The sequence below is a fragment of the Penaeus vannamei genome, chromosome 2 (assembly GCF_042767895.1).
Source record: "Penaeus vannamei isolate JL-2024 chromosome 2, ASM4276789v1, whole genome shotgun sequence".
NCBI lineage: Eukaryota > Metazoa > Arthropoda > Malacostraca > Decapoda > Penaeidae > Penaeus > Penaeus vannamei.
In genome coordinates, this window is record NC_091550.1 from 12,963,317 (window position 1) to 12,990,816 (window position 27,500).

General features: G+C 42.3%; 1 protein-coding gene across 2 annotated transcripts in view; it reads right to left on the reverse strand.

Annotated features, from left to right (window-relative positions):
• The window catches only part of LOC113805355 (uncharacterized), a 146,995-nt gene that overhangs the window by 55,592 nt on the left and 63,903 nt on the right, over positions 1-27,500 (reverse strand). Inside the window, exon 3 of one of the 2 annotated variants that reach the window (XM_070130406.1) lies at positions 20,949-21,024. The exons of the other annotated variant lie outside the window; for it this stretch is intronic. The gene's annotated coding sequence lies outside the window, so the exon portion shown is untranslated. The remainder of the gene's footprint in view (positions 1-20,948; positions 21,025-27,500) is intronic. 2 annotated transcript variants of the gene reach the window in all.

The window sequence follows — 27,500 nt, forward strand, 5'->3', positions numbered from 1 at the left end:
TAGTCTCAACTCTTCCTAAAACAGCCTTTGGTGTTTCTTTACTGAAGGAATGATATCCTTTGCATCCCTCGCAGGCCGTTTGTGATGAGAAATCTTCAAGGTAATAAAGAAACGATACAAGAAATGAGGAAAGAACAATACACGATTTACGAAAAGAAGAAGAGGAAAAAGAAAGATTTGAGTTTTTTTCGAATCGTGTGTAAAACATTTATCCTGCATATGATCTACTGAACACAGCGAACATGAGAAAAAAGGCTGCTTTGAACAGTTATGCTTTGAACGGTCACATAGATTATAAAAAATAACAAAATAATGTATATGATGTTTTTTCGTTATCATTTATTGTAATCATCATTTGCATAACGGTGATGACGGTGACGAAGATGATAATGATGATAATAATGACGATGATGGTATAATGATAATGATATTGAGAGTGCTAGCCCTTGCAATAATAATACCTCTGCTAATGTTATTGACATCATAACGAATTAAGGCTTATAAATGTGAGATTTAGCCTCATGTACAAAACATCACTTTATACAAGGATAAAAAATAATAAAGAATAAAAATAGTGAATGATAACTAGTTTTATCTACCAATTCCCGATTTTGCTTGTTTTTTTATTTTATTTTCGTACATATATAACCTTTTCACATGGAGCAATAACAGCAATAGGCACAAACATCCTCAAAGGGTTTTACTATTAAATGGATAACAAAATTTTCCCAGTATAAACATGGAAACCCCGGGAGGACTGGTAAGAACAGGTTTCCCGCCTAAAATGTGCCACAACCGTTTGCTGTACTAAATTCCCATTTACCGGTTACAGGCGTGTATATACCGACCATGTTATGTGTCAAAATTGTTATTTTTAAAGCGTAATGAGCATTGTTATTGATACCTAGGTGAACGAAAGGAAATGAGTCGGACTGCTAATGTGGATCCCGACAAGTTGCTACACTATGTTGCATATGTTTTCTTTATGAAAGCTCTTTTTATTTTTCTTATATCCTAGAAAACCAGTCATGAAAAAAAACACCAGTGAGAAAGTATTCCTGGAAATGGGTGTGTGAAAATAACATAAGAATCTAAAATATTAATCGCTCGGGTTTTCAATTTAGAATTAGTTGTTCGTACTTTTTTTTTGGGGGGGTTGTTATAGGAAAAAAATGACATTGGATGTTTCGACCTGTAAATAATGAAATTAATAATAGATGAGCAGTGGACCGGATTATCAGATTGTCCACGCGAGCATTAAACAAATAAAAAATATACCTAACTTCCCTTCATACTTAATCATTGTACAATCAATATATTGATAAGTATCTAGAAAGTGATAATACACACATACACACACACACACACACACACACACACACACACACACACACACACACACACACACACACACACACACACACACACACACACGTACATCCATTTCTCATATATTATATCAAACATATAATAAATCTATCCATCACCTCACCTACCTATAATTATCAATTTATACCGATCAGCATGTACGAGACACACCTAGATGCTTCTGATTTACGAGTGTGACACAAGGGTTAATTTGCCCCAGGGTAACTCCACCTCTAGCGGCCGTGCACCTCCGCGGGAATGAGGTTAATGAGGAAGTCACTCTATATTGATGGTAAGATGGCAGTAATTTTTTTTTTAAGCATCATTTTTATGAGGTTGCGTTTGACTTCTCGATAAGTTGAGTTATGATTTGAACGATAAAGGTTAAAATCAAGAGAATTGTAAATGTCGTTAGATCCTTTTTTAAATATCCTTTTCTACATTCCACGTAGAAGCACACAAACAAAGAATGAAATTGGCAACTTATCAAACTAGGACGCAAAGGATGTCAACAATCTACTTGGCCATTTGCCAGCACACAAAGTAGTAATCCATCCCACAATAAAACAACCGAAAAATGTTTTTGTTTTTCTTCTTATCTCCACAAGAATGCCTCTCCTCGGTACCCTTGACAACACGCACTTGAAAGCATTATCAGGCCCGGAGATGAAGTGTCCCCAAGAAATGGCAAGAACGTCTCGGGTCATTAGATCATCAATGTAATTAGCTCGTTGATCACCCTCTATCACGCGATTGGGATTTAGGAGTATGGGGCAAGGGGTAATAGGGAGGGGGTATAGGGTACTGGGTAAGGGGGAGAGGGGAGGGGGAAATCAGCAAAGCCTCCCGTAGTGATGTACAGAAGGCGGACAGAAGACAATAGGCTTTTGATTTGGTATCTGAAAGTCATGATACCAATAGTCACTGGGACGGATGCTGGGAAGTCCGGAGATTTCTTTCTTTTTCCTTCTTCTTTTTTCATAATTTTCTTCGTTTATTTCTTCTTACTGTTTACTTTTGATTAGGCTTCGTTCCTTCGTTTTAAACTTTATTTTAAACTTTTTTCTTGTCTCGCTTCGTTTGGTATTTCTTTCTTATTAACGTTCTTCTTAATGGAAGCGCAGGGCTGGTTTTAAGCTTTTTTTTTTCTTCTTGTCTTCCTTCGTTTGGTATTTCTTTCTTTCTTTCTTATTAATTTTCTTCTTAAGGAAAGCGCCGGACTGATTTATGAAGGCTGTATTCCAGATAAGCTTTGTCGTTACTCTTGTGTCGTTATTATGGCGTTGTTTCTATTGCGCTATTTATTTCAACTTGTTACACCTGCACCTTTATTTTATGTTTTTATGTATCTATATGCATGATGTATGTTTTCTTGTTGTTATCGTTGATTTAGTCTTCATTGGAGAATTCAGAGCATCTATATACAAGACAGACACGATCTACATCAGCGAAGGATGTAGAAGGATCATTTATCACAACTGCTCCCCCCCCCCCATACCCAAGGCCACCCACTCATACTCCCCTAGACTCTCCCCCACCCCTTGCAACCCTACCTACTCCTTCCCCATACTCCCCCTCCCTTATCTGATTCCCTCATACTTTACCGACGCCACTCAACCTGCTCTCTTCATACATTCCCATCCCTTACTCTTCCCTCCAACCCAGTTCCTTCCTTCCAAACCTGCCCTTATACCCCCTTACTCCTTCCCTCCAAACCTGCCCTTATACCCCCTTACTCCTTCCCTCCAAACCTGCCCTTATACCCCCTTACTCCTTCCCTCCAAACCTGCCCTTATACCCCCTTAAACCTTCAATCCAACTACACCCTTATACTACACTTCACACTCAATTATCTCCAACCCTAAACTTCACGTCTTCCTTACAACCTCATCCCCTTACCTTGCAACCCTACCTACCTCCTCCATTACCACTTCCCTCCCACCCTATCCCTTACCCCTTCCCTCCCATCTCTTACCCTCTCCTTCCAACCCTACACCCTTGTCCCTTCCGTCCAACCCTACCCTTCTACCCCACACACCCCTCTAGATAACCTCACCCCCCCCATCCCTTACCCTTCCCCCCAACACCACCCTACCCCATCCACCTTCCCCGCAACTTCCCCACCCTTTCCTTATACCCCCCTCCCTCCTCCCACCCCCCACTACACCCCGATTCCGACATTATTCTTGTTGCCGATTCAGTCCCGACTCCAACCCGGTTTGCCCCTGTTGACCGCAACCCATTTATTGTATTCTTGAGCGTCCGATTAAAAGCTAGTTTTTGGGTCCCTTCGATAGAGAACGGGTTTCTTTCTTTGAATTACTGCGACAGATTCATTAAAATTAGACGAGGGAGGGTACCTGATTATATGCTACGTCTCCGGACTGTCGTGCACAAGCAATGGGGAGAGATATGGGTTGCAACGTGCAATGGAGGCTTGTTTAGGTCTGACTTGACTGATTTGTACATGTGTGTTTATGGGTGTTGTGATTTCTCATCGTTTTATCTCCTTGTGAATGCGTTCTGATATCTATATTTACTACGGCATCTAGGGATTTATCTACCTTCCTTCGTGTTTTTTTTTTATTATTCCCTTTGTGAGCAAGCTTGTGTGTGTGTGTGTGTGTGTGTGTGTGTGTGTGTGTGTGTGTGTGTGTGTGTGTGTGTGTGTGTGTGCGTGTGCGTGTGCCTGTGCGTGTGCGTGTGCGTGTGTGCGTGTGCGCATGTGTGCGTGTGCACATGTGTGCGTGTGCATATGTATATGTGCGCGTACATGTATCCCTATGTGTGTGCGGGTATGTATCGTAACTTCGCATCCTCGCCTTTTTCCTCTCCTTCAGATAACACGTACGGACGCACTAAAGTTTAAACATATTTACTTAAGAAACTCTCAGTGCTCGTGACTATTTTTCAGAACGAATGTTAATTAGTCCCTGCTTATCCAGACTAAAGAAAAAAAAAGCATTATTTTTTTTAGATTTTTCTTTTCTTGTTTCGACCGTAATGTTTTTACTATTTTTTTTTCTTTTTAAAGAAGATAACGAATGAAATACATAATAACCCGAAATGCATATAAAATAAAAATTTCACAAAATATTACATAAAATTTATCATCATTATCATTATTATCATTTTGACGCAAAATCGCTGGCCTTCGCGCTCCTCCCTAGCCAGCGATATTAAAAAATCAACTTTAACCCCTTCAAGTAAATAAAATCTTAAAAAGTTATCACAGGAATCTTTCTTACCCCGACAATTGAAAATCGTCCCCCTATTCGCCCCGCCCCGCTGTGATACTACGCATTGTTCTCGCGTTTTGTAGAAGTATTTTTTATCGCCTGCAGACTCCAAACAATTAGTTAAATGATCGTAATGGAGACGTAAAATTGGAGGTCGTGCTTGGGGCGGAAGGGTTGGCAAGCCTGCTTTGATAGCGTATATCGATAAGGGTTTCTTATATCCGTTTTTTCGCTCTCTTTATTTCTCCGTGAGTTTGTTTTTTATCTTTGTGTATTTGTATATTTTTTGTATATAATATTTTGCAACTAGGATATGCAAAAAAAATGGCTAACACAAAATCCGCAAATACAAACGCATAAACACACACACACACACACACACACACACACACACACACACACACACACACACACACACACACACTCCCATTCACGGACGCAGAGCTGTGAACACACGTCGACACGGGACACACACACTCGAGTAACCAAGATAACAGCAAAGGAAATTTCTCCTCACAGCGAAGACGTTATCAAGATGGAAGTCGTGCGGGACAGAGGGCGGAGGAGAAGGAACCAAGAAAGAGACGCGGAAAAAGGACCAAGAGGAGAAAGAGAGAGAGAGAAATCCGAAGGAGAATTTAACATCTTTCCTTCCTTCCCATTTTTGAAGCAAGACGTGACTCCTCCATCTTGGTTCCTTGGGGGTGTTGTGGCTCGCTGACAAGAGGCTGGGCTTCAGGAGTTATGGAAGGAGAGAGGGGATAAATAATGCAAGGAAGGGAGTGGTAGGTCTGATAAAAGGGTGCGAAGAGGAATATGGAGATGAAAGGCGTCGGTTATCAGATGAAAAAAGAAACGGACTATGTAATGAAACTATATAACCGTAAAGAGGGGTAAACAGTATAGTAATTGCAGTATACATGAATTTAAAATCGTGAATGATAAATAAATAAAAAAAATATGACAAGCCGAATAGGTATTCAACTAGAGACAATAAGAATAAACAGTAATAAAGAAAAGGAGAGAAAAAATACAGAAATTACACACTCGGGACTTCCCCAGATGAACGAAGACGCAATGTCAAAAAAGGAAACGCCAACCCGGGAAAGGAGACACCGATAAATCATAGTTACGAAAAGCAGCGGCGAAGAATAAAGGTGCGTAGGGAAACGAAGCTGATTTATAATACAGCGAAGAAAAAAGGGGGCTAAGGGTCGAGGGTGAGGTGTTGCTTCGACTTTACTGACGTTCCAATATCAATGTGTCAGATCTTCACTTTTTTATGGCTTCCGCGCGGGGGTCCTACAAGGTCCAGGTGACTATAAAGCAAGGAGGCAGCCTTCCTTGCGGGCTAACAACAGTAAAAAGAGTATCTAAAATATGAAGAAAACATACATCCTCCAAAGATCATAGATAGAACAATTCATGATTAATTTCTAATGATACATCTTGATACATCATACTAAAGGGAATGTCTAAAATATGAAAAAATAATAACCATATACCATTCCTTCAAAAATCATAAATAGAACAATTCATCATTAGTTTCTCCAATCTCCAAATATCTGCCCAAAGTGTCAGTGACAAGGACCGCTAACGGATACCGAGGAATCTGGTTTTACATTCTATTAAAACGTATGCAACCGTTGTAGCGGTTGTGATCTGGAGATGGAGTCGTTCAGGGTCGTCGTGTGAAGCATACAGGAGCACTGGATTACCGTTGCTTCATAGAGAGAGAGAGAGAGAGAGAGAGAGAGAGAGAGAGAGAGAGAGAGAGAGAGAGAGAGAGAGAGAGAGAGAGAGAGAGAGAGAGAGAGAGAGAGAGAGAGAGAGAGAGAGAGATGGAGAGATGGGGGGGGGAGAGAGGGAGAGGATGGGGAAGAGGGAGAGTGAGAGAGAGAGGGAGGGAGGGAGGGAGGGAGGGAGGGAAGGAGGGAGGGAGGGAGGGAGAGGGAGGGAGGGAGTGAGAGAGAGAGAGAGAGAGAGATGGGGAAAGAGGGAGAGGGAGAAAGATGGGAGAGAGAGAGAGAGAGAGAGAGGGAGGGAGAGAGAGAGAGAGAGAGAGAGAGCGAGAGAGAGAGAGAGAGCGAGAGAGAGAGAGAGAGCGAGAGAGAGAGAGAGAGAGAGAGAGAGAGAGAGAGAGAGAGAGAGAGAGAGAGACAGAGACAGAGAGAGAGAAGAGAGAGACAGAGACAGAGACTGACAGACAGAGAAAGAGAGACCTGAAGTGAATCCGTAATGTGAAAGTGAAGTCCTGAACTGTATTGAACCTAGAGTTCTATTTTTTCTTCTCTAAGTTACACCTGTGAGGGAATTCATTGTGGAAGAAATGTTCTGATTTGTATTGAATGTCGAAATTGAAACGGTTTATCAACATTCATGTTTCGGGAGTGGGAATCTAAAGTGTTTTCTTATTAAATTTTCTCTTCAAATTACACCTATAGAAAAGTCATGGCGAAAGTATCCTGAATCGAAACGTCATTCGTCGAATTTTTGTGTATTTTTTTGATAACGGGATCGTCTTGTTATTAAACATATTCGTATCCGGGGGTGTGGCTCAAGGCTAAATAATCGTCTCTATTGCAATCAGAAACAAAAGGGCTTTGATAATGCTATTGAATAAACATTTCCAGTTGAATATTTCTTCTGGATAATAATTAGTACATTAGATTAAATAATCATTTGCAATAACTACACGTGGTTTGTGTCTGTATGCGCATGTAAGACAAAGATGCATTTCTTACGTCTTTTTGTGTATACAGGTGCGTGTGTGTGCTTGTGTGTGTGTGTGTGTGTGTGTGTGTGTGTGTGTGTGTGTGTGTGTGTGTGTGTGTGTGTGTGTGTGTGTGTGTGTGTGCTTGTGTATGTGTGTGTGTGTGTATGTGTGTGTGTGTGTGTGCTTGTGTGTGTGTGTGTGTGTGTGTGTGTGTGTGTGTGTGTGTGTGTGTGTGTGTGTGTGTGTGTGTGTGTGTGTGTGTGTGTGTGTGTGTGTGTGTGTGTGTGTGTGTGTGTGCGTGAGTGCTTGAGTGCGTGTGCGTGTGCGTGTGCGTGTGTGTGTAGAGGAGTAAACGCGGAATCTTCCTTTAGAAACAAACTGATACAAAAAAAAACATCAAAGACTATGACTATTACAAAACCGACAGCCTCCTTCCAACACCCGACCCCGCACACAAAGTCCCAAGCAGCTCATTACAGATCCCAGACAACATCTCACACACTCTACCTAAAGCGTTGGCGCCATTACCCAAACAGTTCCAACCAGACGGACGAGCCGGTGTCTGCAGCGTCCAATCTAGACGACAAAGAGCGGACAAGCAAGCTGTTATCCTTACGTGCCGGCGGAGCGAGAAGGATAGCCCTGCGGACACCCCCGGGAGAGCGCCGTATGAGGGTTACTATCGCTGGTCTCGCTGCTTACGACGCGACGCCGAGGGAGAACGATTGCTTGCTGACTGGTGGAGGGCAACACACGCGGGGAGCGAGAGAAAAAAGAATCTTCCGTTCATTTTTTTTCTCTCCTCTTGTATCCTTTTTTATCCCTTTTTCATTTTCTCTTTGTTTGTCTCTGTCTCTGTCTGATAGGATATCGATATTTTCTTAAAACACAACAGATGCTCCTGACAACAATCGGGAAAAAATGACCGTTTTCTGTCTCGCATCTTTTTATATTTCTCAAACCTCTGTTTTCTCTCCTCCTAATATCCAAAGCAAATTTCCCCCCATTTCTCGAAAGTCATTTCCTTCCTCCCCCGCCCCTTTTTAATGAATGTATATATTATTTTATCAGAAAAAAGCCCGCACTGGTATGTAGCTTCGTGTACATGTTAACAAGGTGTCAGCCAGTTGCCTCGCCTTTTCTACGGGCGTTGATATTGCACCTGCCCTCGCGTGTGATTGACAGGTGGCAGATAACATTCTTGCAGAAAATGATTTGTCGGCCTGATAAAATAAATATTGCATAGCGATACAACGCACCCTGATCTTAAAAGGGCAGGCGTGCGGGTGTGGGGTGGGGGACGGCGGGGAGGGGGGGGGTAGGAGCAACGTGTGGAAAACCATGTTGAACAAGGATTGCAAATGATCCTGGTACGCATTTTTGAATTTTGAATTTGGATCCGGAGATGTTAGTGGTTGTAAGAGTCTGTAACGCATCATGTACTAAATCTATAAGAGAATTAATGGCGATCATAATACTGAAAATATTTGTTGAATTAAATCATTGTTCATAACTTACTTTACATTATGTTGGTGACACTACGGTTACTGATAACAATAACAATTACAGATATTGCGCTTATCCAGATAATGATATATAAATGATTACAAGAATACACAATGCTCCTAAATGAAAACTCCATAAACCTGACAAGAAATATAGTGCTTGCATATGTTGTATGCGTACATGTATGTGTGTGTGTGTGTGTGTGTGTGTGTGTGTGTGTGTGTGTGTGTGTGTGTGTGTGTGTGTGTGTGTGTGTGTGTGTGTGTGTGTGTGTGTGTGTGTGTGTGTGTGTGTGTGTGTGTGTGTGTGTGTGTGTGTGTGTGTGTGTGTGTGTGTGTGTGTGTGTGTGTGTGTGTGTGTGTGTGTGTGTGTGTGTGTGTGTGTGTACTGTATATTTTCTCTTTTTTCCCCTTTTCTTACTTTTATTCTTTTCTTTTCCCCTTTTCTTTTTTTCCGCGTTACCATTCTCACAGTATACCCCCCCCCTCCCACGCTACCCTTTGCGAACACCCGAAGACCCGCGCTCCCATAATTGATTTCGAGCTTCATTAGCCCATAAAACTTCAAAGGCGCAGCGACGGGGCGCGACTGACACGACGCAAAACGGTCCAGAAACGGGGAAGACCGGGCCACACGCCGCCCGGACCGAAGACCGAAGACCGAAGACCCGAGACCATAATTCATACGGTGATGGGGCGATCGCTCAGCCTTAATTCATTGTGTTATGAAAGTCGCCCTTGACGAGGCCCCCCGCTGCGTGGATATAATGGCGTCGAGAAAGCCCAAATTGGGGGGGAAAGGAAGGTCGGATTTTGAGAGGAGCTTCTTGGTATTATTGTTTGTTTCCTTGTTTGCGTTTATTTATATTCTTGCCTTTGTTTTTGTTTTTGTGATATTGTATATGGTTTGAGAGAAGCTTCGGCTTTGCTTAAAATTTCTATATTTTCTTCTAAGCCTTAAAAAACGATTTTAGATATATTTCTTAAATATTATATATAAAAAGTTAACAACAAGTAATGATAACAAGTAATGATAAGAAAAAAAGAGCAAGCTTCGTATATATTACTTAAACATCCCACGTAGAAAAATGATTAATGAAGAAAAAAAAACTTAAATTCCCTCCTGGATCTTTCCCTGTGACCTGTAAATCATACCCACTAATTTGCACTCGCACAGACGAAGCGGGTGAGAGAGGGTTAAGGAGTTGCAACCTACTTTACATCTCGATCCAGCGCTTGCATCTTGCACTTGCACGCACTCAAGCTGGACACACTCGTCCCATTAAGCCGCGATGCAGGTGTCGAGTCTCACAAGTACGTTCAGGCGGGAGGTACACGTCGCCTGACAATGGCCGAGTTGACACGGGCGCAAATGAGGCGTGTCATGTCATGCCTGGGGCCCCTTTTTTCCCTCCCTATGACATCCTTATAGCGGGACAATTCAGACTTTCTTCCTTTTTTTTCTTTCTTGTTCTTTATTTCTCTTATTATGCGTATCATCTCCCGTCGTTCTCCTGTGATTATGGACATGGCGGCGGGCGGCCTCTGTGAATTATACGTTAGCGGGCGGCCTCGAGGTGTTACCGGTAAGCAAGGGCGCTTGGTTTTGGGGAGCGACTATGAGAGCTGATAGAGAGGGAAGGAGGGAGTGGGAGAGGGAGGGAAGGAGGGAGGGGGAGAGGGAGGTAAGGAGGGAGGGGGAGAGGGAAGGAAGGAGGGAAGGGGAGAGGGATTGAGTGAGGAAGGGAGAAGCAGAGTAAAAGCGAGATATATATAGATTAATAGAAAAAGAAGAGAGAGAGAGAGAGAGAGCGCGCGAGAGAGCGAGAGAGACAGAGAGCGCGTAAGCGAGAGAGAAAGAGAGAGAGAGAGCAAAAGCGAGAGAGAGAGAGAGAGAGAGCGAAAGCGAGAGAGAGAGAAAGAGAGAGAGAGAGCGAGAGAGAGAGAGAGAGAGAGAGAGAGAGAGAGAGAGAGAGAGAGAGAGAGAGAGAAAGAGAAAGAGAGAGAGAAAGAGAGAGATTAAGATTATTGAACCAACAAGTCGGGAAGCGAGCACAAAGGTTCTTGATGCTAAAAAAAGGGGGAGGGGGGGAAGGGAAGGCAAACAAAAAGCAGAAAAAAAACTGGAAGGGAGAGATCCCGCTACAGGACTGCATTCAGAAAGCTGAGGAAGCATATAATTACACGATTACAAGGTGGCTCAAGGTGTGTCGGGAGATATCTACTTAACCGAGGGTGAGATGCCAAGGGTGAGACGCAAGGATGAGACGCCAAGGGTGAGACGCAAGGGTGAGATGCCAAGGGTGAGATGCCAAGGGTGAGATGCCAAGGGTGAGACGCAAGGGTGAGATGCCACAGGTGAGACGCCAAGGGTGAGATGCCAAGGGTGAGACGCAAGGATGAGACGCCAAGGGTGAGACGAAAGGATAAGACGCAAGGGTGAGACGCAAGGATGAGATGCAAGGATGAGATGCCAAGGGTGAGACGCAAGGGTGAGATGCCAAGGGTGAGACGCCAAGGGTGAGATGCCAAGAGTGAGACGCCAAGGATGAGACGCCAAGGGTGAGACGCACGGGTGACACGCCACGAGTGAGACGCCAAGTATGAGACGCAAGGGTGAGACACCATGGGTGAGCAAGAGTTCAGACTGAGACAGCGAGGATAAAGCAGTGAAGGAGACACACTCAAGTGAAGAGATAGGACGATATCTGGTCTTAATTAATCGCCATGATAAAGAGGAGGAGAGACAACAGCGCGTGTTTATGAATTCAGATCATGGAACTGAAAAATCATCGAGTAGGACTGCCATTAATCCCGCCCGCTTTGACAATTGTTCCTCCTTCACGCGCCGTCGCCCTCGCCCTCGTTCTCCGCCCGGCCCTTTTATCATCCTTCCCAATGCCTTCTCTGATCCTATATTATCATTATTAGTAGTAGTATCATTATTATCATCCTCATAATCATCATTATTATCATTATCATTATTATTATTATTATTATCGTTATCCTTTAACTCCTACTTGTTCTTAATTTTATTCTTATTATCCTTCATCTTTACATCTACGTGTTATTTATCACATCTTTGTTATCGCCAAGCTGTTTCTTTTACTCAGTTATTCTTCTATCGTCTCCGACCTCTTTTTTTCTCCTTCGTCAATCCCCATTCCTGTTTCACGTACCCCCCCCCTCCCCCGCCTCCCCCAGTACACCAACGGCCCCCACCCACGCCCCTCTACCCCCAGCTACAACACCCACTGTCACACCGGCCTTCGAAACTGTCTTTACCGTAACGCAATGGACAAGCCACGGTCCTTGGACATGTTACGACATGTTATCACGATGCATGATCTTGGGGGGGGGGGGGGGGTAAAAGGGTCAGGGGGAGAATCTGGGGGAGGAGAGGAGGATATAAGAAGGATGGAGGAGAGAGAATGAAAGGGATTGGGTAAGAACAAAGCAAGCGGGAACGAAGGAATGACCAGGAGTCGATAAGAACATAAAGAGGAAGAAGGACGGGAATAAAAGGGGAAGGGAAGAACGGAGAGAAGAGGAGAGCTGGAGAAATGAAGGCGGGGAGGTTCTCAACAGAGTCCAAAGGGCATGTCGAAGTCGCAATATTTTTTTTTACTCCTTGATTTAACGACTTTGTCTGTGCAGCGAAAAGAGAAAGATGTCTCCTGCATGTCGCTCGAAAGGAACAAATGACCGTGTGATACATTTATTATTACCAATGATCTGAACACTTATTTGACCCCGCTTTTAATATCATCATATTTTTTATCATACACTATCTTATATGAATATACTAATTTACATACTCAAAAAAAAAAAAATATTTTCCGCTATAAGTCTCTACATATAACATAGTTGCATAAATTTGTCCATTTGCCCCCCTTGGTTAGGCACCATTCAGAGTACTAAGTAGCAGGATCAGGTCCCCCGGGGATGAGGGTTATCAGGGGGGTGAGTTGTGTCATGTGCAACGCAGGGGGCTTGACGAATGGGGCACCAGGGGCGACCGGATAGTGTGACGTGACTGATTGCACTCTTTTTCACTTTTTTTTTTTTGGTCTTCCTTCTCTCCATCCGTTTATTGGGTATGTTTACATTTTCTGGGTGTTATTATGTATTTTTGTGTTCAGTTTTTTGTCTCTCCATCCGTTTATTGGGGGTGTTTACATTTTTCTAAGTGTTATTATGTATTTTTGTATTCCCTTTTTTGTCTTTCTTCTCTCCATCCGTTTATTGGGGGTGATTACATTTTTCTGTTATTATGTACTTTTGTAGTAACTTTTCTTTGTCTTCCGTCTCTCTCTCCGTTTATTGGGGGCGTTTACATTTTTCTGGATGTTATTATGTACGTTTGTAACTGTATGGGTGGGTGTATGAAATGTTTCGGTTTGCCTGTCTGTCCCTCTCTTTCTGGATGCATGTATGGGTTTATATATGCGGGTATGTATGTATGTATACATGTATATACGTATGTGCGTATTTATGTATGTAAGTGCATATGTATGTATGTATATACGTAGCTATGTATACAGTATACGTATGTATATAGTATGCATATGTATCAGGGTATCTATATATCTATCTGTCTACCTTTCTATCTATACTTGTCTGTATGTATACATATGGATACACAAGACAATCACCATGTACACATATATAAATATAAATGTATATATAAATATATATATATATATATATATATATATATATATATTATAAATATATATATATATACATATAAATTATAAATATATATATATATATATATATATATATATATATATATGTGTGTGTGTGTGTGTGTGTGTGTGTGTGTGTGTGTGTGTGTGTGTGTGTGTGTGTGTGTGTGTGTGTGTGTGTGTGTGTGTGTGTGTGTGTGTGTGTGTATTCATTTAGGCAGACCTTAAGATAATTCCGAAGGAGATCAGGAAGTAACGGAGGCAACGGAGCTGGGTCATCCAAATGACTGTTTTTGCCATTTGGTAAATAAGGTCAAACCAGTTCAAGAGCACACAAGGTCATGCAATTGCTCCAAGCGCGTATAAACTATAATGACATCTGACCTTGTTTCAGAGGTTTAGAAATCAGTCGTAATCGTATCTACCAAATACAAAAGAATAAAAAAATATATATTACGTAGAAAAAAGACAAACAAACCAATACAATTTAGTGATACATATGCAAATGCCAAGTTGAGAAGAATACTAATCGTACGGCTGAGCTCAAGCGATTTTCCTCGACCGAGAGAGCGATTTATTCCCCAAAATCCGATATCTCTTCGTTCAAAGTCCTTCCTCGGCGCGGATTCCTTCTAATCTAACCCTGAATTACGGCCCTGAACGAAGTATAAGACCCGAGAGCCTGATAATTTCGCACAGCCCTTGATAAATTTGATAAATGCCCGGAAGACGGCGGTATCGCGCGAACACAATGCTATCCTTAGTCTCCTTTACTTACAGGACGAGGGTAATGATGCTCGTCTGGCGCTCGTATTTCATCCCATTATTTACGCAAAGGGGGTTGCCTGTCCTTCCTTCTGGCCTCGTTCGCTAAACATATTTACTATCACGTGCGAGAGAATAGATGTTCCGTTTCTTTCTTGATGTATTTTTTATTATTATCATTTACATTTTGTCTTTGATTATCTAGAGTTTGTAATAGCAGCAATCATTATGCGAGAACGGAGCCCTGTGTTTCTGTTTGTGATTTCATGTTTTTAATGCACACATTTCAATCTATATTGCCTAAGAGTAAAATTATACCGCTTTGTATGGCTTTACGAATAAACATTTGAATTTGAACTGAACGTCGCTGTGCCAGGCTGACCATGTGCGTTGGCAAGCCTGCTCCAACGGCTGCCGACACGAGACACCCGCGACCGCAAGGTTAATAGGATCGCGGCCGTTTTTAAAGTCCGGCGATCATTTATATGCACACGCGAGCTACACGTTCGCAAAGTTGTTCTTTACTCCGTCCACTCTACTGGTACTCCGGAATGTTAAAAGAGCGCGCCTGCTAAAAGGTGGTTTAGTACCAAGATGGCGGCGAGGGATCGTTGCATCATCCGTTCGTATCTCCGACAAGAACTAAATGGAAAAGAGATTTAGGGAAGCGAAAGAACACGCACACGCGCTTCGGCAAACCACATCGAAAATACATATAACGTCTCTCGGCTGTTAACCTTATCGGAAGTGCATCTTAGGAGTCGCGTAACGCCGAAAAGAGGATCAAACATAACGATAAGTCAAGCAAAACGACTGTATCTGGACACCAACGATAATGAAAAACTGTCCCTATAGCTATATCTACCTGATGCCCCTCCCCCTTTTTTACATAACGAAGCTCACAATCTCGTCGCGGACTTGACGAAAGGGCGCGAACACGAGGTGCGAAAAGACGTGTATCACTGACGCAACGTGGCGTTAGGTTAGACGTCGAGAAAACGGAGTTCGAAGGGGGGAGGGAAGGGTGGGGATGAGGGTACGCTAACAAATCTTTTTTCTCTTCTTATCTACAGGTAAAGGAAGGGAGGTAGGTATAATTAGATAATCCACGTGGAAGATCTGCTCGATTATTCTCTAGATTAGAATGATAGCTGATAACTTGATCACCGTGTTTCTCTTTGCACTTTATTGTTTACATCGCCGAATTAATTCATGGTTTGCCCTGAATGCATATTTATGCAAATTCTAAAGCAACAACTTGTTTTGGCTGAACTATGTTGTACAACTCACATTTATGGTTAAACAATGATGCTTAAAAATGAAAACAAGCATTTCGCTTAATAGAACCAAAATTAAGCATATACGCTATATTCTCATTTAAAATATTCAGGATCCTGACAGCTCGAGAGATTATCCTCATACAGGCAAGGATTATGATAAATCAAAGTAAACAAACAAAGTAAACTGTATTAAGGACAAAGCACACAAAGTTCTATGGGAAAATAACTGGAAGACGATAAACACACAAACTCAACATTAACTAAACACGCTGAGGCGACCGCGACGTGGTCTGGGTAACGTAGCCTTATTATAAGGGTACCAGCACAGTGGTAGGAGTCCAGGCGAATCTTATGACTCGAACTTGGTATGAGCTGCTGTGCCTACAATTATCTTCCCTTGTTGGTCAATGCCGTGACACCGCTGATGGTATCTGCGGCCGGGTATGACTCATGACTGTGTCTAGCTTCATTTTGTGACTCAAAGGGTGAGTCATTTCGGTTCTTGTTAATTTCCATTTTTGTTTTCGAGTTGTTAGGTTTATTTGAGTGGTTTCCGATAAAAAAAAAACTTCTTTTACGACTTTTCTCTTTCTCTACATATCATTCTTGCTTTCCCCTTCGCTTCTATTCATTTATCGATATTGTTCTTCGTCCTCCTTTCGCGACCAGAATATCCAGTCCGTCTAGTCCGCATTTCCCCCCTCCTCTAAATCATTCATATCTCCCTTCCTCGTCCTCCTCCCTTCGCCTCTCCCTTCCCTGTGACCCAGAACCAAATAGCTGGTCAGTGACCTGGACTGAGCTCGGCGCTGACCGACCGGGACTCGCCGCATCGCACTACCTGACTGGTTCCACGTATCTTGATTCTCTCCTCACTTTTTTTTCCTCTTTCTAACTCTTCATATCGCGCATAATTCACACAGTTTAATGGTGGTATTATTCATGCTGCTTACCAACCGCACCTTAAGACTTTTAATAGGTTACGCAATTGTGTTTGGTTTTCTTTTTTCTTTTTGTTCCCTTTTTTTGCAGCCTTTGGATTTCCCGCGTTTTTTTCTTCTTCTCCTCTTTCTCTCTTTTACCGTAAGACCAATCAGAACCCCTCTCACATCCCTCGCCCCCGCCCCCCATTTGCCCCCATAACGCCTCACCCAATAGCCCTCGAGAGGCGCGCGGTGCCACCCCCTAACCTTAAATACGATTGGCCTGAGAACGGACGCCGAAGCAGCCGGCCGCCATTTTCTTTTCTCCTGAGAGAGTCGGCGAGAGCCCCCCGACGCGAGAATGACTCCTCTGGGGGGGAGGCTTCTGGCGCATTTCTCTGGCGGCAGGCTTTGCACTGTGTTGCGCCGCGCCCCCGGAACCCTAGTTTTGACACGGCCTCCTCTCTCCCGCCTCTCCTTCCCCTACCGCTAGCCCCCCCCCCCCTTCTCGGAGGTGGTTCTAGTAGAGGAACGGGTCGTAACCTGTTTTATATAAATAGCAGGCCAGGGTCCCATGACTGCTCTCCTTCCCCTCTCTCCTCTCTTTTCTTTCTTTCCTTTCCCTCATCCTTTTTCCTTTTCTTTTTTTTCGTTCCTCTGCTTTCTGCTCCCTCATCGCTCATCCTTCTTTCTTCTCTCTCACCCTTTTTATCGCCTTCCTCCTTGTGCCCCCCCCTCCCCACTTCTCTCTGCCTGTAACCCTACTACTCTTTCCCTTCCTTCCCCCCGCCCACGGCCCTCCGCCTGCAGACTGCCACGCCCTCTGCCCACGTGGCCTTTCACCAACAACCTCGAGTCTCCTTCTGAGGCTGAAGCACCCTCGCACACCGTTGGTATGTCAACACGGATTCTATTTTATGGAGTTCCAAGAGCCTATCATGATCCTGAGATATCATTTAACATACGTGATGTATATATTTTTGGTTATTTTACTTGATGTACATATACTTTGCTCTTTTACTTTTTTTGTGAGCTTGTGAGGGAGACGGGGGGGGGGGGGAGCGAAGGGGCAAAGTGGCTATCATTCCATATGGGGAAGCGAAGTGCTTTATCATTATCATGTACCATCCAATCAAAGGAATTACTCTGATCAACGGTATAAAAAGGTTTTTCATTTTCTCTTATAATAAGCTCACCGACAGATGGAGACCGAAAATATGAGCAACCAGCAAAGACGGCGAAATGACCACCGAAAGAGAACACCAAAATACTCAATAAAGAAAAGAAAATACCAAAAATGCTCGAGAAAGGAATACAAAAAAATGACAAACAAACGTACAAAAAGACGACAAAATGACCACCGAAAGAAAACACAAATCAAAGAAAAAAAATACCCAAGCAAGAAATCCAAACCAAAAACACCAACAAACAAATCCACAAAAAAAGAGAAAGAAACAGAACACCAATATACCCAATAAAGACCGAACACATGACAAAAAAACACCCTATATCAAGAGTCCCTGTAGAGAAATAAAATGAAAAAAGACAAAAAAACGAAAAAAAAACGGTGAGTTGTCCGTCCCTAATTAGGATTGATGGGCCTCAGGGGGAGAACTGGACTTAGTAGGCGCCTCGAGGTTTGACTTTGCTATTGTTGAGGGACACGACTCGTGTAGCGCCGCGCGACGTCTGGTGAAGGTCTCAAGGGGGTGGAAGGAGGTGGAAGGAAAGGAAAGAAAAGGAAAGAAATTATGGTAAAGGAGGTGGATGATGTTAGAGGGGATGAAAGGAGGTGAATGATGTTAGAGGGGATAGGAAAGGGGATGAAAGGAGGTGGATGATGTTAGAGGGGATAGGAGAGGGGATGAAAGGAAGTGGATGATGTGCGAGGAGATAGGAAAGGGGATGGAAGGAGATAGAAGGAAAGGAAAGAAAAGGGGGAGAGAAAAAATATGGTAAAGGAGGTGGTTGATGCGCATGGGGATAGGAAAGGTAAAGGTCTAAAGGGGCTGGAAGGAGGTGGAAGGAAAGAAAAGGAAGAAAGAAAAAATATGGTAAAGGGGGTAGATGATGTACGAAGGGATAGGAAAGGGGTGGAAGGAAAGGAAAGAAAAGGAGAGAAAAGATATGGTAAAAGGAGTGGGAGATGCGGGGGGGGGGGGGGGGTTACGAAGAAAAGAGAAGAAACAGCAGGTAAATGAAAGTTGAGGAACGAAAAAAGAAAGAGGTGGAAGAACAATGTCATGAGATGGTGGAGACATGAGTGGCGTATAGGAAGAAAGGAGGAGAAAAGCGGGAAGTAAAGGAAGAGGTGAAAGACAAGGAGGAAATAAAGAAAATGGAAGAAGGCGGGAAGACGGCGGTAAAGGAGGTGGAAGAACGCGAAAAAGAAAGAAAATGAGAGAAAACAACAAAGAACAAAGGGACTGTGGGGAGGGGCATTACTATGGAGATCGATATGACAGACAATGATAAAGATTCTTGATGAATATGAGAAGTATAAAATGAGGAAAAAAAAAACTCATTCTATATGCTATGGATGAGCAACTGATTCTTAAGCCACCATAAACTTCGTGATAAAAATAACACAATAGATACAATTCACATTGTTTTGTCAACAACGCAACCATTAATTAAAATCTTCAAAGTATTAAAGAACAAAAGAGATGAATAAGTTTGCATTGTTTAAAGCAAGTGTTCGCCGTAGACTAGCCTTGTTTATTCGAGATGCTGGCACGGGACTCGCCCACAAACGCTCGCCCTGGAACCCGAGACACATTCCTGAATTAACAGAGATATATTGCGATAATCGGACGATGGCCGGGTACCGATGTAGTAGCAGTTCGATTCCCGAGATTACGAGTGAAAAAAAAGGAGGAAAGAAAGAGGGGGGAGAGAGAGAGAAAAAAATTGTCAGAATGCGGACAATCTGAAACCGGTCTGATATTACGCATCGACGCCGTCTTTCGTTTGCGAATATCATGAAGGCCATCGCTATTTTCCGCATCCTTGGATTCCTTTTCTCTCCCCTAGCCTTCCCCCCTTCCCCCCCTCCCTTTCCCCAGCTTTCGTTGTTGCTCTCTTTTCTTCCCCCTCCCCCCCTTCCTCCACCCTTCCTTGTTGCTCTCTTCCTCCTTCCTCCACCCTTCCTTGTTGCCCTCTTTCTTCTCCCTTCCTTGTTGCTCTCTTACCCCTTCCACCACCCTTCCTTGTTGCTCTCTTCCCCCTTCCTCCACCCTTCCTTGTTGCTCTTTTCCCCCTTCCTCCACCCTTCCTTGTTGCTCTCTTCCCCCTTCCTCCACCCTTCCTTGTTGCTCTCTTCCCCCTTCCTCCACCCTTCCTTGTTGCTCTCTTTCTTCCCCCTTCTTCCCTTCCTCCACCCTTCCTTCTTGCTCTCTCTCTTCTCCCTTCCTTGTTGCTCTCTTTCTTCCCCCTTCCTCCACCCTTCCTTGTTACTCTCTTTCTTCCACCTTCCCCCCTTTCCCCCTCTCCTCCTCCCCCCTACTAAGACCCCCTGCCATGCCACTCATTCCGGTCTTACTATACAAGGATTTCTGGATCTTGGGAGTTAGAGAGAGAGAAAAAAAAAATCGCGGAATTCTTGAAAGAAGATGAGGAAATGGGACAGTGTAGAGGAAGGAAGAAAGGAAAGGGATAAAGGGAAGGAGGGAAGACAAAAGAGGATAAGTGGGAAGAAGAAAAGCCGGGAAAGGAGGAAAAAAAAAGAGAGAAAAAGAAAAGGAGATACAGGTAGAAAAAAAAGTAAGAACAAAAAGGAAGAGCTGAAATAGAGAAAAGCGAAAGAACAAAAGAAAGAAGCTGCAACATAAAAAAAATACAAAAATTATGATAATTCTTATTCTGATCATAATATCGATAAAGCCCCGCCTAAGCACATTGTCTTGGCGCCTGAAGGAGAAAGAGGGGGAGGGGCGGAGCCTTAATAGCGGGAAGGGGAGGGGAGGGGACGGCGAGGGGGAGGGGGAGAGAAGGAGCGACGCTAGGTCACTGAACTAGTTTTAAGAATGGCGAAGGAGAGGCTGAAGTAGGAAGGGAAGGAGAGAGGTTAATAAACTGGGTGAGCGAAGAAAGGAGATCGATCTAGCGATGTAAAATTAAAACAATAGAGAGAGAAAGAAAGAAATAACGATATAAGAAGGATAACCAGTTGAATAACGAATAGAAAAGGAATGACAAGTGGTTCCAAAGACAAGAAAAAAAACAATATGAACAAGAGAGCAGGAATAGGCAAGAACGTCTAAACGAATGAAAAAAAAAAATAATAATAATAATAAAGATAGCATTTACAATAAAGGAAATAAGAAAGAAAAAAAGATGATGGGGAGCCAAAGGGAGAAGAGAAAATGACCAGAAAAGGAGAAGGAGGGGGCGGAGTCAGATACGCTTCAGAATAGACCAACAGTAATTTTCACCCTAAATAAAATATCGATGCAACTCTACCTTTGCACACTGCCTTGACGACCGAAGGAGGGAGGGGGAAGGGGGGGGGGGCAGGAGAGCGAGCGAGGCTGGGTACCTGAAATAGGAAGAAAATGAGAGATTAAAAACAATGAGAGATAAACTAACGATGAAAAAAATAAAATAGACAAATAGGGAAGTAATGGTAGAGGGAAATCCATTGAGTAACGAATAAAGCAAAAATGACAAATGTTTCGAATGCAAAACGTAATATGTAAACAAGAGAAAGGATGGAGAAAAATGTCATAAGAGAGAAAAACAAAGGAAGTAACACACACGCACACACACACACACAGACATACACACGCACACACACACACACACACACACACACACACACACACACACACACACACATATATATATATATATATATATATATATATATATATATATATATATATATATATATATATTTATACATATATATATATATAATATATATATATATATATATATATATATATATATATATATATATATATGTATATATATATATGTATATTATATATATATATATATATGTATGTATATTATATATATATACATATATATATATACATATACATATATACATATATACATATATATATATATATATATATATATATATATATATATATATATATAAATATACATATATACATGTATACATATATACATATACATATCTATCTATCTCCACCCAAACCAGAAGAGACATAATGGAATCCCCACTTCCATAAGAGCTAACCGAGCCTAAGGTTTGTATAGGAGGAAATCCTTACGGGCATATTGTGAAAGACATCTTCCCTGAAATGTCATAATAGGTCTACGGCCTCCATGCGGAAGATTTGCATATATTAAAGTGTCGACGAGTTTGCTCACGGGATTAAAGCCTCGTTGGTGAATAACACGCTGAATACAGGACGAGTTGAGGTCTACGGAGAAATGGATTGAGAGCCGTGTGTGTGTGTGTGTGTGTGTGTGTGTGTGTGTGTGTGTGTGTGTGTGTGTGTGTGTGTGTGTGTGTGTGTGTGTGTGTGTGTGTGTGTGTGTGTGTGTGCGTGTGCGTGTGCGTGTGCGTGTGCGTGTGCGTGTGCGTGTGCGTGTGCGTGTGCGTGTGCGTGTGCGTGTGTGTGTGCGTTTTTACTATCTTACAATGCCAAATGTGATGACCCTTTCCTCAAAATACTTTACCATAGTGCTACATTTTTTGTCTTAGACATTAAACATTTGTGACAACACTGATCAGATTTCCCAACTGATAATTCAATTAGTAATTTCACAACTAATTACAACGAATGTCTGTTTTTTTATTACAACGAATGTCTTTTTATTACAACGAATGTCTCAGTTTTTTATTACAACGAATGTCTCATTTTTTATTACAACGAATGTCTCATTTTTTATTACAACGATTGTCTCAGTTTTTTTGTACAACGAATGTCTCATTTTTTATTACGATTGTCTCAGTTTTTTTGTACAACGAATGTCTCAGTTCTTTTATTACAGCGTCTGTTTTTTTTACTACAACGAATGTCTCAGCTTTTTATTACAACGAATGTTTTTTTTTCATCCCCATCGATCCATTTCTTCATTGACGTTGCAGGAACCAAATACCGAACTACGTCACGCCGTCTGTTTCGCTCTCGAACAAACTACCTGTGTCATCGGCCTAACGGGACGAGGTGTTTCACGTCGACACCATCAATAAATGCAGTTACGTATTGTATTTCTCTTTTTTTCTCTCACTCTATTATCGTATTTTTTTTCTCTGTCTGTCTTTTATTGCATTTTTTCTTTTCTCTTCATTATCGTCTTTGTTCTCTTTCATTGTATTTTTTTCTGATTTGTAGTATTTTTTTTCTCTCTGTCTTTCTTTCATTGTATTTTTTTTCTTGGTGTCTCTTTATTCTTGTATTCATTTTGAACAATCTAATTTCCTCTCTTCTGAACAGAGACCGAAAGAAGAGACCATGTTGTTCAATCATGAACTTGCAATTGAACGGGTTTTTTTCTTCTTCTATTTCAGGTACTGCTGTTTTTTGTTTTTGTTTTTTTAGCTCAAACCATTTAGTTTATATCTCGATACAATGTTATGAGTGTTATTTATATTTTTTTTTCGTTATCATATGACGCAATTCACAAATGCACATCCCATCAATGTTGGTGTTTTTTCACGTTTTTGTTGCTGTTCACTATATCATATTTTTTCGATTATCATAGCTTCGTTTTAATGTTTCATTATTGCAATACCTATCAGTTTCTATATATATATTTATTAGAAGGATAAGTATCTTAATAACTCCATTATTTACTATAATAGCATATAGCAACTCTAAAATAATTCTGACATCAATTTGTTAGAAATATCCGACCCTAATTTTTTAATGTATCTTATTCACCTCAAGGACCAATCCCCTCAACCCCTTCACATTCCCCCTCTTCTCCCCCCTCCCCTCGCCTTTTCTCTTTCCATCTCCTCCCCTCTTCCCTATCCATCTCCTCCCCTTCTTCTATCCCCCATCCCCTCCCCATCTCTCCCCCCTCTTCTCCCTCCATCCCCTCCCCCTCTTCTTCCCCATCTCCCCCCCTTTTCTCTCCCACTCTCCTCCCCATCCCCTCCCCCTTCCCCTCCCCCCATCTCGACCTTTGCTGCCCGGCTTTCCCATCGCCAGGGGAGGGGGGGGGGGGGGTATGAGAAGTAGGGTGGAGGGGCGTCCTACATACCAATAACAAGTCACTGGTCATTTTTGTGCCCGACTTGAAGGCGCCCTATATTCTGTCATGACACCTGAAAGCCATCTTCTCTTCGTCGCTTCTTCTCTTCCTTTTCTTATTTCTTTTCTTCGTTTTTCATCTTTTACGTCCCTTTTTCCTCTTTACGGAATGCCCTTCATCCTTCTTTTTCATCGTAGTAGATGGCATTTAAAGATCCATGGAAGTGCGTATGTGAATATTACATCAGAAAAGACAATATTTAAACGAAAACTTCAAGTTTTATCGAGATGTACAAAAACAAATAAATAAAAATGAATAATGATCATAATAAATAAATAGCACAAAATTGATAAATAAAAATAATTGGAAAGATACATAAGGTTTCCTCGAGGCCGAATCCAAGATGGCTGCCTAGAGGGGAAGGAGGAAGGAATGGACACGAAGAAGTAGTTCCAAGACATGGAGGAGGGTGTGTGAGGGGGGGGGGTAGGGGCTACGCTATGTTGGGCGGGTTCTGGGGAAGGTCGGGGAGGCGTAAGGGAGGGGAGGGAGAGGCGAAGGAGCGGTGAGCGAGAGGTGAGGGAGAGGGAAGGGAAGGAGGGGGGAGAAAGGAGGGCGATGGAGAAGGGGTTGAACGGGGGGAGGGGGGGTAGAAACTTCTTGGGCGAGGCACTTAATTGTAGAAGGAGAGCGAGAAAAAACTACTGAAAAGTGGTTCCGAGGGAGAAGGGGGGGGAGGGAGGGAAGGGGAAGGCGAGAGGTGGGTCTCGTAAGTGGGCTTCGGTGTTTTTGCATATCCGAGTGGGTTTGTGTTGCTTGATACTGTATTGCTCAGGCGTCGCGTCCGTATTTCGTAAGCGTCGAGCTGTGCTATGGACACTTCCCTTCCAGATAAGGAGGCATGTTTCCCTGGCTTACATCACGGTTAAATCATTTTAAATTTTGAATTCAAACGTCGCGCCATCTGTAACGCCTTTCCGCATGCTCCAAAATTGGCGCGTAACCCTATGATATTTTCCCGCTAACAGCCTTCCTTCTCTATACCTACTTTCCTTTTACTAACTGGTCGCACTTCTTGCTTGCAAAGACCATGGCCACCTGTCCTTCGCCACATGCGAGTGTTTGTCTACTTATTTGCAACGAGAAGGAAAAAAACTCGTTCCACTAAATCTAATGACCACTAATTTGCTGCCTTTAATTACAGAGCAACTAATAATAACGACCTTTACGTTCTACTACTCTAATTTACACTCACTGTTCTTCACAAAAGCGCTCTTCCTCTCCGATTAGCCTCCCATAAACACTCACCTGCAGAATGCGACCTCCGACCCCTACGTGATCCAAACATACGAATAAGGAAGATGAAACCGGCTCTAATCCCATAAGCACATTCCCCCGAGGAACCGTAGAATTATACCAACCGGCCGATTCTTCGCGACTTGCAAGGATATGGGTAGTTTTTCTTCTAAATTCTCTTAAAGTTACTATTTCTCTTTTCTCAGGGTTATTTTTCATTTGCTCGGAGTTACCAAAACCATCCTAGAGATTACTCCCCCCCAAAAAAAAAATTAATAATAATAAATAAATAAATAAAATAATAATGATAAAAATTAATAAATAAAATCCAAGGGTTACTATACATCTCGCTAGGGGATCCCAAAAATCAAGTTTTATCAAATGCTCTAAGTATACAAAAAAGAGGAAAGAAAAAAATCAATATACCTCGCATTAACCCAAAATTACAACCATCATCATAAAAATTCCCAGTGATACAAAAAAATCACAAAATTCTCAAAAAATTACCCCAAGCTCACGACCGACTCCCTGTCCGCAGTTACACGGGATGGGCGTGCTCACTCCGCCCGTAGAACACAACTTCTTATCATCCGCACTCCGAAAATGGTGACTCAGTGGAACCAGCGGAAACTTCCTCGACATGTTTGGAACTTGTCCTTGACCTTTATATTCATCTTTTTTCTTCTTCTTTTATCAAACAGAAGTGACTTAAGGCTTTTTGTGTTGGATTTCCGCATTTCATCTTGATCAATGTTGACTTTTTTGCACGATAGCAGTTTCTTTCCAATAGCTCCTTCAGATTAGAATTGGAAATGAATGCACTCACACGCACACAAATACGATTCTGTGTGTGTACATGCATTAATATACTCACAGATTGTGTGTTCTTCCGTGTAAGTTGAAGATTCTTTTAACGTCGATAATATTTTCATACGTCACTGATAAAAAAAAATCGGTTCATTCTTTAAAGGATAATTTGTGATATTTGAGTGTACCTGTGTGTGTGAGTGTGTGTGTGTGTGTGTGTGTGTGTGTGTGTGTGTGTGTGTGTGTGTGTGTGTGTGTGTGTGTGTGTGTGTGTGTGTGTGTGTGTGTGTGTGTGTGTGTGTGTGTGCATACTTAAATGTTAACAGAAATGCCTGTCCTTAACTGTGTTGCGTGTAGACTCCAAGTGCTCTTCCTTTACAGTCAGCCAGATGCGCAGATATGCATGCAAATCCGAGGCAGCATTATATGCATAGTGCGATAGAGGCTGCAAGCAAGTACTCTCGCATCGCCTTTATTTATGGTCGATGGTCACGTGATTCCTATGTCCTTTTGTGGTTTTTATCTCCCCTTACTCTACTTCTCTCTTTCGTACTCTTTATCTCTCTCTCTTTCTCTATTTCTAATCCCTCTCTCTCTCTTCCCCTTCCTCCCTCTCCTCTGAAAGGTCGTCTGCGTAAAATTTTCCTTTGCGGAATTTTCCTCATTTCTGTTATATCAAGTTTTGTCATCAATGTCCATTTTTGTAATGTTTTTGCTGCCAGGTTTAGTATCATCATAGCATGTTGACGTGTAATGCTTTGCTTTTCTTGCTATGTTTTTTGTTGAATCAGCTGTTTATTTTTCTTCGATTATGTTCTTGTCTATTCAACATTTCATTCATTTTTTTTCTAAGGTGAGATTTCAATGTTGATATTTTAATGTTGTATCAAATCATTCAAATAAATAAATCGAATTAACATATCACACATTCTTCTTATTTCTTCTTCTCTCTTTTCACCCGGTTCATTCTGGATATTTCCTCTTTTTTTTACTTTCTTTATACGATTTTCTTTTTTAACAGAATACCAGGAGCTATTATGACGTCACTGTTTTGTGCTTGCGTCACCCCCCTGCGGGTATATGCAGGGGGGGTGGGGTAGACGGGGGATTGGGTTCTAGAGAGGATGGGGGTATTGGGGACTGGGGTGGGGAAAGAAGACTGGATTGGATGAGGGATTGGGGAATGGGGAGGGGAGAGGGAGGGGAGGGAAGGTAAGAGTGGGGAGGAGGAGGAGGAGGAGGAGGAGGAGGAGGAGGAGGAGAAGAAGAAGAAGAAGAAGAAGAAGAAGAAGAAGAAGAAGAAGAAGAAGAAGAAGAAGAAGAAGAAGAAGAAGAAGAAGAAGAAGAAGAAGAGGAGGGGTTGAGGATTGGGGACTGGGGTGGACGGACGTTGGGGAATCGGGGGAAGGGGGAAGGGGAATAAGTCTGGGAAGATTAAGAGAGGGTGACGTTAGATCACATCACTTTGACGTTTTAATTTACAAGATGAAATGTTCTCTTTCACTGGCGCTTGAAGGGCGGTGACGAGAGATAAATAAATGTATCATTATCTTTTTAATTGACGTCGTCATTAATATCGATCTCGGCAGGTGATGTGTCTATAAAGGCTTTTATCGATTGTGCTCTTGTTTTCATATCATTTTCTTTCATCAAATTAATGTTTTTTTTCTTACTTGATTAACATGATCTTCAAAACACGACTGTTTGTGGGAGTGACAAACACATATT